Raw genomic sequence first — 16887 nt, forward strand, 5'->3', positions numbered from 1 at the left:
CCTCACTCTACCGCCCTCACTCTACCACTCTACTGCCCTCACTCTACCGCCCTCACTCTACCACTCTACTGCCCTCACTCTAAAACTCTCACTCTACCGACCTCACTCTACTGCCCTCACTCTACCGCCCTCAGTCTACCACTCTACCGCCCTCACTCTACCACTCTACCGCCCTCACTCTACCGCCCTCACTCTACCGCCCTCACTCTACCACTCTACTGCCCTCACTTTACCACTTTCACTCTACCACTCTACTGCCCTCACTCTACCGCCCTACCGCCCTCACTCTACCGCCCTCACTCTACCTCCCTCCCACCCTTGCTCTACCGCCCTTGCTCTACTGCCCTCATTCTACCACTCTACTGCCCTCATTCTACCACTCTACTGCCCTCACTCTACCACTCTACTGCCCTCACTCTACCGCCATCACTCTACCACTCTAAAACCCTCACTCTACCGCCCTCACTCTACCGCCCTCACTCTACCACTTTACCGCCCTCACTCTACCGCCCTCACTCTACCGCCCTCACTCTACCGCCCTCACTCTACCGCCCTCTCTACCGCCCTCACTCTACCACTTTACTGCCCTCACTCTACCGCCCTCACTCTACCGCCCTCACTCTACCACTCTAAAACCCTCACTCTACCACTCTAAAACCCTCACTCTACCACTCTACTGCCCTCACTCTACCACTCTACTGCCCTCACTCTACTGCCCTCACTCTACCACTCTACTGCCCTCACTCTACCACTCTACTGCCCTCACTCTACCACTCTACTGCCCTCACTCTACCACTCTACTGCCCTCACTCTACCACTCTACTGCCCTCACTCTACCACTCTACTGCCCTCACTCTACCTCCCTCACTCTACCTCCCTCACTCTACCTCCCTCACTCTACCTCCCTCACTCTACCTCCCTCACTCTACCTCCCTCACTCTACCTCCCTCACTCTACCGCCCTCACTCTACCGCCCTCACTCTACCGCCCTCACTCTACCGCCCTCACTCTACCGCCCTCACTCTACCGCCCTCACTCTACCACTCTAAAACCCTCACTCTACCGCCCTCACTCTACCACTCTACTGCCCTCACTCTACCACTCTACTGCCCTCACTCTACCACTCTAAAACCCTCTCTACCGCCCTCACTCTACCACTCTACTGCCCCCACTCTACCACTCTACTGCCCCCACTCTACCACTCTACTGCCCTCACTCTAAAACCCTCACTCTACCGCCATCACTCTACCGCCCTCACGCCACCGCCCTCACTCTACCGCCCTCACTCTACCGCCCTCACTCTACCACTCTATTGCCCTCACTCTACCGCCATCACTCTACCGCCATCACTCTACCACTCTAAAACCCTCACTCTACCGCCCTCACTCTACCACTCTAAAACCCTCACTCTACCGCCCTCACTCTACCACTCTACTGCCCTCACTCTACCACTCTACTGCCCTCACTCTACCACTCTACTGCCCTCACTCTACTGCCCTCACTCTACTGCCCTCACTCTACCGCCATCACTTTTTACGCCCTCACGCCCTCCCTCTACCGCCCTCAGTCTACCACTCTACCGCCCTACCACTCTACCGCCCTCACTCTACCGCCCTCACTCTACCACTCTACCGCCCTAACTCTACCGCCCTCACTCTACCGCCCTCAATCTACCACTCTACTGCCCTCACTCTACTGCCCTCACTCTACCACTTTCACTCTACCACTCTACTGCCCTCACTCTACCGCCCTACCGCCCTCACTCATCACTCTACCGCCCTCACTCTACCTCCCTCCCACCCTCGCGCTACCGCCCTCGCTCTACGGCCCTCGCTCTACCGCCCTCACTCTACCACTCTACTGCTCTCACTCTACCGCCCTCACTCTACCGCCCTCACTCTACCACTCTACTGCCCTCACTCTACCGCCCTCACTCTACCACTCTACTGCCCTCACTCTAAAACTCTCACTCTACCGACCTCACTCTACTGCCCTCACTCTACCGCCCTCAGTCTACCACTCTACCGCCCTCACTCTACCACTCTACCGCCCTCACTCTACCGCCCTCACTCTACCGCCCTCACTCTACCACTCTACTGCCCTCACTTTACCACTTTCACTCTACCACTCTACTGCCCTCACTCTACCGCCCTACCGCCCTCACTCTACCGCCCTCACTCTACCTCCCTCCCACCCTTGCTCTACCGCCCTTGCTCTACTGCCCTCATTCTACCACTCTACTGCCCTCATTCTACCACTCTACTGCCCTCACTCTACCACTCTACTGCCCTCACTCTACCACTCTACTGCCCTCACTCTATCACTCTACCGCCATCACTCTACCACTCTAAAACCCTCACTCTACCGCCCTCACTCTACCGCCCTCACTCTACCGCCCTCACTCTACCACTCTACTGCCCTCACTCTACTGCCCTCACTCTACCGCCATCACTCTACCACTCTATTGCCCTCACTCTACTGCCCTCACTCTACTGCCATCACTCTACCACTCTAAAACCCTCACTCTACCACTCTAAAACCCTCACTCTACCACTCTAAAACCCTCACTCTACCGCTCTACTGCCCTCACTCTACCACTCTACTGCCCTCACTCTAAAACCCTCACTCTACCACTCTACTGCTCTCACTCTACCACTCTACTGCCCTCACTCTACCGCCCTCACTCTACCACTCTACTGCCCTCACTCTACCGCCCTCACTCTACCGCCCTCACTCTACCACTCTACTGCCCTCACTCTACCGCCATCACTCTACTGCCCTCACTCTACCGCCCTCAGTCTACCACTCTACCGCCCTACCACTCTACCGCCCTCACTCTACCACTCTACCGCCCTCACTCTACCGCCCTCACTCTACCACTCTACTGCCCTCACTCTACCACTTTCACTCTACCACTCTACTGCCCTCACTCTACCGCCCTCACTCTACCTCCCTCCCACCCTTGCTCTACCGCCCTTGCTCTACTGCCCTCATTCTACCACTCTACTGCCCTCATTCTACCACTCTACTGCCCTCACTCTACCACTCTACTGCCCTCACTCTACCACTCTACTGCCCTCACTCTACCGCCATCACTCTAAAACCCTCACTCTAAAACCCTCACTCTACCGCCCTCACTCTACCGCCCTCACTCTACCGCCCTCACTCTACCGCCCTCACTCTACCGCCCTCACTCTACCGCCCTCACTCTACCGCCCTCACTCTACCACTCTACCGCCCTCACTCTACCACTCTACTGCCCTCACTGTAAAACCCTCACTCTACCGCCATCACTCTACCGCCCTCACGCCACCGCCCTCACTCTACCACTCTACTGCCCTCACTCTACCACTCTACTGCCCTCACTCTACTGCCCTCACTCTACTGCCCTCACTGCCCTCACTCTACTGCCCTCACTGCCCTCACTCTACTGCCCTCACTCTACTGCCCTCACTCTACTGCCCTCACTCTACTGCCCTCACTCTACTGCCCTCACTCTACTGCCCTCACTCTACCGCCATCACTTTTTACGCCCTCACGCCCTCCCTCTACCGCCCTCAGTCTACCACTCTACCGCCCTACCACTCTACCGCCCTCACTCTACCGCCCTCACTCTACCACTCTACCGCCCTAACTCTACCGCCCTCACTCTACCGCCCTCAATCTACCACTCTACTGCCCTCACTCTACTGCCCTCACTCTACCACTTTCACTCTACTGCCCTCACTCTACCGCCCTCACTCATCACTCTACCGCCCTCACTCTACCTCCCTCCCACCCTCGTGCTACCGCCCTCGCTCTACCGCCCTCGCTCTACCGCCCTCACTCTACCACTCTACTGCTCTCACTCTACCACTCTACTGCCCTCACTCTACCGCCCTCACTCTACCACTCTACTGCCTTCACTCTACCGCCCTCACTCTAACACTCTACTGCCCTCACTCTAAAACCCTCACTCTACCGCCATCACTCTACTGCCCTCACTCTACCGCCCTCCGTCTACCACTCTACCGCCCTACCACTCTACCGCCCTCACTCTACCACTCTACCGCCCTCACTCTACCGCCCTCAATCTACCACTCTACTGCCCTCACTCTACCACTTTCACTCTACCACTCTACTGCCCTCACTCTACCGCCCTACCGCCCTCACTCTACCGCCCTCACTCTACCTCCCTCCCACCCTTGCTCAACCGCCCTTGCTCTACTGCCCTCACTCTACCACTCTACTGCCCTCATTCTACCACTCTACTGCCCTCACTCTACCACTCTACTGCCCTCACTCTACCACTCTTTTGCCCTCACTCTACCACTCTACTGCCCTCACTCTATCACTCTACCGCCATCACTCTACCACTCTAAAACCCTCACTCTACCGCCCTCACTCTACCGCCCTCACTCTACCGCCCTCACTCTACCGCCCTCACTCTACCGCCCTCACTCTACCGCCCTCACTCTACCGCCCTCTCTACCGCCCTCACTCTACCGCCCTCACTCTACCGCCCTCACTCTACCGCCCTCACTCTACCGCCCTCACTCTACCGCCCTCACTCTACCGCCCTCACTCTACCGCCCTCACTCTACCGCCCTCACTCTACCGCCCTCACTCTACCGCCCTCACTCTACCGCCCTCACTCTACCGCCCTCACTCTACCGCCCTCACTCTACCGCCCTCACTCTACCGCCCTCACTCTACCGCCCTCACTCTACCACTCTACCGCCCTCACTCTACCACTCTGCCGCCCTCACTCTACCGCCATCACTCTACCACTCTAAAACCCTCACTCTACCGCCCTCACTCTACCGCCCTCACTCTACCACTTTACCGCCCTCACTCTACCGCCCTCACTCTACCGCCCTCACTCTACCGCCCTCACTCTACCGCCCTCTCTACCGCCCTCACTCTACCACTTTACTGCCCTCACTCTACCGCCCTCACTCTAAAACCCTCACTCTACCACTCTAAAACCCTCACTCTACCACTCTAAAACCCTCACTCTACCACTCTACTGCCCTCACTCTACCACTCTACTGCCCTCACTCTACTGCCCTCACTCTACCACTCTACTGCCCTCACTCTACCACTCTACTGCCCTCACTCTACCACTCTACTGCCCTCACTCTACCACTCTACTGCCCTCACTCTACCACTCTACTGCCCTCACTCTACCACTCTACTGCCCTCACTCTACCTCCCTCACTCTACCTCCCTCACTCTACCTCCCTCACTCTACCTCCCTCACTCTACCTCCCTCACTCTACCTCCCTCACTCTACCTCCCTCACTCTACCTCCCTCACTCTACCTCCCTCACTCTACCGCCCTCACTCTACCGCCCTCACTCTACCGCCCTCACTCTACCGCCCTCACTCTACCGCCCTCACTCTACCACTCTAAAACCCTCACTCTACCGCCCTCACTCTACCACTCTACTGCCCTCACTCTACCACTCTACTGCCCTCACTCTACCACTCTAAAACCCTCTCTACCGCCCTCACTCTACCACTCTACTGCCCCCACTCTACCACTCTACTGCCCCCACTCTACCACTCTACTGCCCTCACTCTAAAACCCTCACTCTACCGCCATCACTCTACCGCCCTCACGCCACCGCCCTCACTCTACCGCCCTCACTCTACCGCCCTCACTCTACCACTCTATTGCCCTCACTCTACCGCCATCACTCTACCGCCATCACTCTACCACTCTAAAACCCTCACTCTACCGCCCTCACTCTACCACTCTAAAACCCTCACTCTACCGCCCTCACTCTACCACTCTACTGCCCTCACTCTACCACTCTACTGCCCTCACTCTACCACTCTACTGCCCTCACTCTACTGCCCTCATTCTACTGCCCTCACTCTACCGCCATCACTTTTTACGCCCTCACGCCCTCCCTCTACCGCCCTCAGTCTACCACTCTACCGCCCTACCACTCTACCGCCCTCACTCTACCGCCCTCACTCTACCACTCTACCGCCCTCACTCTACCGCCCTCAATCTACCACTCTACTGCCCTCACTCTACTGCCCTCACTCTACCACTTTCACTCTACCACTCTACTGCCCTCACTCTACCGCCCTACCGCCCTCACTCATCACTCTACCGCCCTCACTCTACCTCCCTCCCACCCTCGCGCTACCGCCCTCGCTCTACGGCCCTCGCTCTACCGCCCTCACTCTACCACTCTACTGCTCTCACTCTACCGCCCTCACTCTACCGCCCTCACTCTACCACTCTACTGCCCTCACTCTACCGCCCTCACTCTACCACTCTACTGCCCTCACTCTAAAACTCTCACTCTACCGACCTCACTCTACTGCCCTCACTCTACCGCCCTCAGTCTACCACTCTACCGCCCTCACTCTACCACTCTACCGCCCTCACTCTACCGCCCTCACTCTACCGCCCTCACTCTACCACTCTACTGCCCTCACTTTACCACTTTCACTCTACCACTCTACTGCCCTCACTCTACCGCCCTACCGCCCTCACTCTACCGCCCTCACTCTACCTCCCTCCCACCCTTGCTCTACCGCCCTTGCTCTACTGCCCTCATTCTACCACTCTACTGCCCTCATTCTACCACTCTACTGCCCTCACTCTACCACTCTACTGCCCTCACTCTACCGCCATCACTCTACCACTCTAAAACCCTCACTCTACCGCCCTCACTCTACCGCCCTCACTCTACCACTTTACCGCCCTCACTCTACCGCCCTCACTCTACCGCCCTCACTCTACCGCCCTCACTCTACCGCCCTCTCTACCGCCCTCACTCTACCACTTTACTGCCCTCACTCTACCGCCCTCACTCTACCGCCCTCACTCTACCACTCTAAAACCCTCACTCTACCACTCTAAAACCCTCACTCTACCACTCTACTGCCCTCACTCTACCACTCTACTGCCCTCACTCTACTGCCCTCACTCTACCACTCTACTGCCCTCACTCTACCACTCTACTGCCCTCACTCTACCACTCTACTGCCCTCACTCTACCACTCTACTGCCCTCACTCTACCACTCTACTGCCCTCACTCTACCACTCTACTGCCCTCACTCTACCTCCCTCACTCTACCTCCCTCACTCTACCTCCCTCACTCTACCTCCCTCACTCTACCTCCCTCACTCTACCTCCCTCACTCTACCTCCCTCACTCTACCTCCCTCACTCTACCTCCCTCACTCTACCGCCCTCACTCTACCGCCCTCACTCTACCGCCCTCACTCTACCGCCCTCACTCTACCGCCCTCACTCTACCGCCCTCACTCTACCACTCTAAAACCCTCACTCTACCGCCCTCACTCTACCACTCTACTGCCCTCACTCTACCACTCTACTGCCCTCACTCTACCACTCTAAAACCCTCTCTACCGCCCTCACTCTACCACTCTACTGCCCCCACTCTACCACTCTACTGCCCCCACTCTACCACTCTACTGCCCTCACTCTAAAACCCTCACTCTACCGCCATCACTCTACCGCCCTCACGCCACCGCCCTCACTCTACCGCCCTCACTCTACCGCCCTCACTCTACCACTCTATTGCCCTCACTCTACCGCCATCACTCTACCGCCATCACTCTACCACTCTAAAACCCTCACTCTACCGCCCTCACTCTACCACTCTAAAACCCTCACTCTACCGCCCTCACTCTACCACTCTACTGCCCTCACTCTACCACTCTACTGCCCTCACTCTACCACTCTACTGCCCTCACTCTACTGCCCTCACTCTACTGCCCTCACTCTACCGCCATCACTTTTTACGCCCTCACGCCCTCCCTCTACCGCCCTCAGTCTACCACTCTACCGCCCTACCACTCTACCGCCCTCACTCTACCGCCCTCACTCTACCACTCTACCGCCCTAACTCTACCGCCCTCACTCTACCGCCCTCAATCTACCACTCTACTGCCCTCACTCTACTGCCCTCACTCTACCACTTTCACTCTACCACTCTACTGCCCTCACTCTACCGCCCTACCGCCCTCACTCATCACTCTACCGCCCTCACTCTACCTCCCTCCCACCCTCGCGCTACCGCCCTCGCTCTACGGCCCTCGCTCTACCGCCCTCACTCTACCACTCTACTGCTCTCACTCTACCGCCCTCACTCTACCGCCCTCACTCTACCGCCCTCACTCTACCACTCTACTGCCCTCACTCTAAAACTCTCACTCTACCGACCTCACTCTACTGCCCTCACTCTACCGCCCTCAGTCTACCACTCTACCGCCCTCACTCTACCACTCTACCGCCCTCACTCTACCGCCCTCACTCTACCGCCCTCACTCTACCACTCTACTGCCCTCACTTTACCACTTTCACTCTACCACTCTACTGCCCTCACTCTACCGCCCTACCGCCCTCACTCTACCGCCCTCACTCTACCTCCCTCCCACCCTTGCTCTACCGCCCTTGCTCTACTGCCCTCATTCTACCACTCTACTGCCCTCATTCTACCACTCTACTGCCCTCACTCTACCACTCTACTGCCCTCACTCTACCACTCTACTGCCCTCACTCTATCACTCTACCGCCATCACTCTACCACTCTAAAACCCTCACTCTACCGCCCTCACTCTACCGCCCTCACTCTACCGCCCTCACTCTACCACTCTACTGCCCTCACTCTACTGCCCTCACTCTACCGCCATCACTCTACCACTCTATTGCCCTCACTCTACTGCCCTCACTCTACTGCCATCACTCTACCACTCTAAAACCCTCACTCTACCACTCTAAAACCCTCACTCTACCACTCTAAAACCCTCACTCTACCGCTCTACTGCCCTCACTCTACCACTCTACTGCCCTCACTCTAAAACCCTCACTCTACCACTCTACTGCTCTCACTCTACCACTCTACTGCCCTCACTCTACCGCCCTCACTCTACCACTCTACTGCCCTCACTCTACCGCCCTCACTCTACCGCCCTCACTCTACCACTCTACTGCCCTCACTCTACCGCCATCACTCTACTGCCCTCACTCTACCGCCCTCAGTCTACCACTCTACCGCCCTACCACTCTACCGCCCTCACTCTACCACTCTACCGCCCTCACTCTACCGCCCTCACTCTACCACTCTACTGCCCTCACTCTACCACTTTCACTCTACCACTCTACTGCCCTCACTCTACCGCCCTCACTCTACCTCCCTCCCACCCTTGCTCTACCGCCCTTGCTCTACTGCCCTCATTCTACCACTCTACTGCCCTCATTCTACCACTCTACTGCCCTCACTCTACCACTCTACTGCCCTCACTCTACCACTCTACTGCCCTCACTCTACCGCCATCACTCTAAAACCCTCACTCTAAAACCCTCACTCTACCGCCCTCACTCTACCGCCCTCACTCTACCGCCCTCACTCTACCGCCCTCACTCTACCGCCCTCACTCTACCGCCCTCACTCTACCGCCCTCACTCTACCACTCTACCGCCCTCACTCTACCACTCTACTGCCCTCACTGTAAAACCCTCACTCTACCGCCATCACTCTACCGCCCTCACGCCACCGCCCTCACTCTACCACTCTACTGCCCTCACTCTACCACTCTACTGCCCTCACTCTACTGCCCTCACTCTACTGCCCTCACTGCCCTCACTCTACTGCCCTCACTGCCCTCACTCTACTGCCCTCACTCTACTGCCCTCACTCTACTGCCCTCACTCTACTGCCCTCACTCTACTGCCCTCACTCTACTGCCCTCACTCTACCGCCATCACTTTTTACGCCCTCACGCCCTCCCTCTACCGCCCTCAGTCTACCACTCTACCGCCCTACCACTCTACCGCCCTCACTCTACCGCCCTCACTCTACCACTCTACCGCCCTAACTCTACCGCCCTCACTCTACCGCCCTCAATCTACCACTCTACTGCCCTCACTCTACTGCCCTCACTCTACCACTTTCACTCTACTGCCCTCACTCTACCGCCCTCACTCATCACTCTACCGCCCTCACTCTACCTCCCTCCCACCCTCGTGCTACCGCCCTCGCTCTACCGCCCTCGCTCTACCGCCCTCACTCTACCACTCTACTGCTCTCACTCTACCACTCTACTGCCCTCACTCTACCGCCCTCACTCTACCACTCTACTGCCTTCACTCTACCGCCCTCACTCTAACACTCTACTGCCCTCACTCTAAAACCCTCACTCTACCGCCATCACTCTACTGCCCTCACTCTACCGCCCTCCGTCTACCACTCTACCGCCCTACCACTCTACCGCCCTCACTCTACCACTCTACCGCCCTCACTCTACCGCCCTCAATCTACCACTCTACTGCCCTCACTCTACCACTTTCACTCTACCACTCTACTGCCCTCACTCTACCGCCCTACCGCCCTCACTCTACCGCCCTCACTCTACCTCCCTCCCACCCTTGCTCAACCGCCCTTGCTCTACTGCCCTCACTCTACCACTCTACTGCCCTCATTCTACCACTCTACTGCCCTCACTCTACCACTCTACTGCCCTCACTCTACCACTCTTTTGCCCTCACTCTACCACTCTACTGCCCTCACTCTATCACTCTACCGCCATCACTCTACCACTCTAAAACCCTCACTCTACCGCCCTCACTCTACCGCCCTCACTCTACCGCCCTCACTCTACCGCCCTCACTCTACCGCCCTCACTCTACCGCCCTCACTCTACCGCCCTCTCTACCGCCCTCACTCTACCGCCCTCACTCTACCGCCCTCACTCTACCGCCCTCACTCTACCGCCCTCACTCTACCGCCCTCACTCTACCGCCCTCACTCTACCGCCCTCACTCTACCGCCCTCACTCTACCGCCCTCACTCTACCGCCCTCACTCTACCGCCCTCACTCTACCGCCCTCACTCTACCGCCCTCACTCTACCGCCCTCACTCTACCGCCCTCACTCTACCGCCCTCACTCTACCGCCCTCACTCTACCACTCTACCGCCCTCACTCTACCACTCTGCCGCCCTCACTCTACCACTCTACCGCCCTCACTCTACCACTCTACCGCCCTCACTCTACCACTCTACCGCCCTCACTCTACCACTCTACCGCCCTCACTCTACCGCCCTCACTCTACCGCCCTCACTCTACCGCCCTCACTCTACCTCCCTCACTCTACCGCCCTCACTCTACCGCCCTCACTCTACCGCCCTCACTCTACCGCCCTCACTCTACCGCCCTCACTCTACCGCCCTCACTCTACCGCCCTCACTCTACCGCCCTCACTCTACCGCCCTCACTCTACCGCCCTCACTCTACCGCCCTCACTCTGAAACCCTGACTCTGAAACCCTCACTCTATCACTCTGAAACCCTCACTCTATCACTCTGAAACCCTCACTCTATCACTCTGAAACCCTCACTCTATCACTCTGAAACCCTCACTCTACCACCTTCACTCTACCACTCTACCGCCCTCCCTCTATCGCCCTCCCTCCCTCCCTCAATCTATCGTTGTTAAAAAGGAGATCTTAGGGGGGAGGCAGAGGCTGTCTGGCCGACCACCCCGAGACCCTCCTCTCCTGCTAGGACTGGCCGAACGCGGTGGAGAGGCCTCCTGGTGAGGTTCCTCTCCTGGGATCGTACAGGCGAGCACTCACACCACTACAAAGGGACACCACACAAGGATAGGTCTTAACGTTTTTATCAGCAATCAAGGCAGGTTATCTCGGTAATACAGTATAAGGGATCGAGGGATCCTTAAGGTCTTTAGCAACTGCGGGAAGGGGGTTTCCTCCGGGTCGGGCCGCGGCAGTGCCAGCAGGGCTCCGTAGATGGGTTCAGCGAGGGTGGCCCGCGGCAGCGCCAGCAGGGCTCCAAAGATAGTTCAGCGAAGTTGGGCCGCGGCAGCGCCAGCAGGGCTCCAAAGATAGTTCAGCGAAGTTGGGCCGCGGCAGCGCCAGCAGGGCTCCAAAGGTAGTTTCAGCGAGGTTGGGCCACGGCAGCGCCAGCAGGGCTCCAAAGGTGGTCTCGGCGAGGTTGGGCCGCGGCAGCGCCAGCAGGGCTCCAAAGATGGTTTCAGCGAGGTTGGGCCGCGACAGCGCCAGCAGGGCTCCAAAGGTGGTTTCAGCGAGGGTGGGCCACGGCAGCGCCAGCAGGCTCCAGAAGGGTTTCAAGGTTCGACGTAGGTGAGTTCGTCTCGGGTCTCTCGACTCCGGGATACAACTGCCGACCCATTCCAGAGCTGCCTCAGATATAGGTCTGAAGTCCTTTGATGTCCGGACCCTCGCACCTGGGGGTCAGAGGGGCCGGAATGAGTGTCCAGACACCCAGCAGGAGGGTGGAGCCAGCACCCAAGGAGGCCGGAGGGTGATCGAAACCAGGCGTCTGGGGGCGGCTGGAGGGCCATCGAAACACTTCTCCTCCTTGATCCGTCAAGTGGCCGTTTTACCACCTGGTCGGATCTTGGTGCCTCGATGTTGGGGCTTTGTTGGGGCCGAGGTCGGGCCGAGGCCACAGGGCCCGGACGGGGAAGGCCCAAGATGGAGTCGGGGCCTGAGAGGGTGGCCCGGGATAGGGATCGGACCAGCAGCGTGGGGCGAGTAGGGGTCGCCATGTTCTGGTGGGGAGAGAGCTGGGGTCGCCAGGAGTGACGGCTCTCGTGAAGGTTGGAGGGGGTCGCTTCAGGCCGGAGGACAGGGGTCGATGTCGTCCTGGGCCCGCCATGCGGGAGGAGTGGGACCACGCCACGAGGCCGGGTCCAACAATCGCCCTCCCTCCGTCCATCGCCCTCCCTCTATCTATCTATCGCCCTCCCTCTATTTATCGCCCTCCCTCCCTCTGTCTATCGCCCTCACTCTATCTCTCGCATCACTCAGGGGCTCAACATCACTATGCGCTACCACAGCATCACTGAACGCCACAGCATCACTCGTCGCCACCACAACATCACTCAGCTACACCACAGCATCAATCTGTGCAACCATTCAACAACTGGTTCAAATATGTTCTCTCAATGTTTCAAGCTTTATTACAAATGTCACAAAAAAAATGTTAATATCTCACTTCTTTTAGTCACAATAAAATACACTGAACATAATCTTCACAAAAGTTATTTACAAAAGTTTAAGCTATTGCCATTATAAATTACAAAAACTTTTATTTAAGTAATAATTATTTAAACAAATTAAGCCATTGTTATTTGTAATATCAGTACATCTAAGTCACGTCAATACAACACATATTGCATTACAAATGCTATAGGTGTCACATTTGCGAAAGTTAAAACTATTGGAATTGTAAATGACAAAGCTATTAATTTAGCTATTTTCAAAACCAACACCCAAATACAAAATGTGTCATTTACAGTACCAATAGCTCAAACTTTCCTAATGCGAGACCTATTGCATTCCAAATGCTTGTTTTAATAGAGGTTTCCGGTAGCCGCAGTTTACTACCAGGCCTCTCTTTTCACGGTTATGGTTTTGCACACTTCATTTTTATTTTTTATTTACTGGGGTAAGATGGGAGTTTACCACCTTGGAACATGAAACTGCAGCACCATATTTTCATTTGCTTTTTTCCTTTTTTTTTTTTTTGCAGCTCCGTATTGCCCAAAAATATTGGCAAACCCACAACTTCAGCTAATACCTTTCAAATGTGAGACCTGTTAGATTTGCCAGTGCTTCAAAATTTAGACGTTGTTTGCAAATGTTATATCTATGAATTGTAACTGGTCGACCATATTGGGATTTCGACAGATCAGTGCAGTGTTTGGGCAGTTGAGCAAGTTAGGCCATGAAGAGGTGATTTTAGTATGTCCTTGAAAGTTTGCTAGTCTGCCTTCTAATAAAAAAAAAGACAAATGCTGGAAGAGTGATTGGTCATCAACGCCATTTGGATGAAAACCACCTTAGACATCATATATCAGTGCAGTCTCAAGAGGGTATTTCAGCCACTACCTAAATCGTTTCTTTAAGAAAATCATTAAAAAGGCAAATACTGGCATGTACCATTTTTCATTTATTATGCATGCTTTTTGATTTAGGGGCGTGATGGAGTGATGAAAACAGAGGGGAAAGCACATTGAATCAGAGCTGAAGAGAGATTGAGAAATGATACATAAGTGCAAGTTCAATAGAAATCTGGGCTGATGAATTGTGGAAGGTTGTGGGACTTACATGAGAGATAAGTAAGCAGCAAGGCCTAGGACCAGTGACCAAAGTGAAGAGAAGCGTAAACAAGTCACATTGTGTTGCGTTCTGCTTGGAGGATTTGGAATAGAGGCTTAATGTGGAAGCAATAAGGTAAATAATATTCTAAAGACATGTGTAGAGAAGCGAAGAAAAGCTCACTGAATATGACATGAGGCAATGCAAGTAGGAAAGTAAAAGGTTGAGAAGAGGAGGAACATGATGAGGGTAAAAGAAGGAATTGAGAAGAATGAAGACACTGGAAATAGATGAGAGTTTAGTGGCATTTATTTGGATATCTGTTCATTTCTGTTGAGGCTCTCTGCTAAACCTTCATACCCTCAGTGGCTGACCTTAAAACTTCAGTGCTCATTAACTGCCAATCTCCTTCTCCAAAGCACTGGCTGACCTTCATTTTGCTATCTACATTTAGTGTTTGTCCTTTTTCTATGAAATCTGGATTCTTGATCCTCAATGCTAAGAGTATGGCTGGTTCTCTAGAGCCTAAGAAACGTAGGGCAGGAGGGCGCTAGTACTGAAAACGTATTTAGAGGTAACACTAGATTGGAGCAAAAAAATATAATTCCATATATAATGCCGAGGCAGTGTTATAGTATAAAGAAAATTGGTCCTTGACTGTAGTTTAAATAAACATTTGAATGAGTTTCATTTGTTTCTCATTTATGCAATTCAATTAGCATATATTGATTCAATCAAAAAACAATGGGAGAGATATATTCAGTAATAAATCGATCCAGAAGGATTGATACACAATCTTGATGAAAAACCCAAAACAATTGTTATTGCAATCAAAGTGTAACCACACAATGTGTATTCATTATATCAAAAATTTAAAGATTTATTTACAGTTATATAAAAAACAATTGGCTAAACGGCGCAATGACTATCAAGTATATAGTCAGTGAGGAAAGGTAAAGGGTGCTCAAGTGAAAAGGAAATTTTGAAGGGAAAGAAAGTAGATACACAGTTGTATTATTTACACAAAATAAAGCGGGACAGCCTCCGCTGTCTTATATGCCTGTCCCCTATAGTTATTGGTTAGGGGATATGGGGAAATGGACACTGGGAGGGATACAGGCAGGTCAATAGGTGGGCGTCGACGTTTCGACCCTGATGCTCTTGGGGTATTGGGGACCTTGGCTGCGGGTCTTCTTCAGGACACAGGAGGGGGGGGGGGGGGGAAGGAGGGGGGCAGATTTGCTGGGCCGTTATCCAACGGATCGTCTGGATAGAACACCGATGCGGTGGCAGGAATATGGACCTCAGTCTATGCTTCAGGACGAATGCATCACCTAGTTGCTGTTGGTGGTCAAGGGATGTAAAAAACTTTGAATCATGCAGGAGTTCTAAGCAGAGCCGCTATGAGCAGTGAAAACGCAGCCCTACCGGTGCCCCCTCGGGCGTTCCGGTGGTAATGCTCTGGTTTTGTGTTTTCAATATATTTCGAGTCCGATTGTCTCCTCAAGCGTCCTTGTTAGTGGAGCCTGGTACCGCCAAGGGAATCCTCCGATTAGGCTGGGTTCCGCCAGGTAATTCAAGGGATCAACGGAGAGTCTGTCAGGCGTGTTGGTCTCTATCGGCGTCAGTCCGACAGTGACAGCTCATTAACTGCCAGTCTCCTTCTCCAAAGCACTGGCTGACCTTCATTTTGCTATCTACATTTAGTGTTTGTCCTTTTTCTATGAAATCTGGATTCTTGATCCTCAATGCTAAGAGTATGGCTGGTTCCCTAGAGCCTAAGAAACGTAGGGCAGGAGGGAGCTAGTACTGAAAACGTATTTAGAGGTAACACTAGATTGGAGCAAAAAAATATAATTCCATATATAATGCCGAGGCAGTGTTATAGCTTTGGTAAAAGTAGAAGACTTTATTCACATGAAAAAGTTCAGGAGTTTAGTAGATCTGTCTTTAGCCATAACATTAATCAAATATGTTTGTGGGAGAATCTAGCTATCCTACGTCCTCGGAGAGAACTCTACATATAGTAACATGCCCTGAATGTCTCTATTACAAGCCTACTCCTCATTTAATCTGATATGGAAGAATCAGACGTTCTGTGCAGGCATTTTAGCATTGTTTTTATGTTTTTTTAGCATAGGCCAATGTGGTGAGATTTTGAGTGTAATCACTGAGATTGATTCCGCCCTCTGACTTTAGCAGTGAACTGTGTAAGGTGATGTCATAGTCGGCAGTGGAGAATTTTAGTCCCTTATAGCACACAGGCAGCCACAGTCCTCACTGATTTGGGCACAAAGCAACTTTGAGCAGTAACTTGGGGCCGAGCATTCTTGGGGGAGGTTGCAACGTTCACAGTTGATTGAATCCACATCTGAGGAGCCACTCTGTTTGTTGGAAGGTTTACTACCTTGCTGTCTGCCCATGAAGTGGGATAGTGGTGTCCCAGTCTGCATGGTGCTGTCCTCACCATTATTGTTGCTACTGCCTGAGCAAAGTTTAAAATAAACGTAGTGTGCTTCGGACATACCGAACAGCAACAGCGTTAGATATCTAATACGTAGAATGTAATAGGGCTGTTCTCAATAGAGTGGTGCCATGCCACTGATGTTATATTGAAGCAGAGTATCAGGGATGAAACTACATGACACTGAAATTAAAAAAACATACCAGTATCTTGACAATGCAACACCCAAACCCCAGTTTAAGCAAAGCAGATAGAAAGTCAGTCATTGTTGCAGAAATGGGTAACACAGAAATTCACGCAAAAAC

General features: G+C 53.8%; 1 protein-coding gene across 2 annotated transcripts in view; it reads left to right on the plus strand.

Moving 5' to 3' along the window:
• PUM3 (pumilio RNA binding family member 3) overlaps positions 1-16887 on the plus strand; it is a 320840-nt gene that overhangs the window by 243453 nt on the left and 60500 nt on the right. The gene's annotated exons all lie outside the window — the stretch shown is intronic.

This window comes from Lissotriton vulgaris, chromosome 3_1 (genome assembly GCF_964263255.1).
Source record: "Lissotriton vulgaris chromosome 3_1, aLisVul1.2, whole genome shotgun sequence".
Classification (NCBI taxonomy): domain Eukaryota; kingdom Metazoa; phylum Chordata; class Amphibia; order Caudata; family Salamandridae; genus Lissotriton; species Lissotriton vulgaris.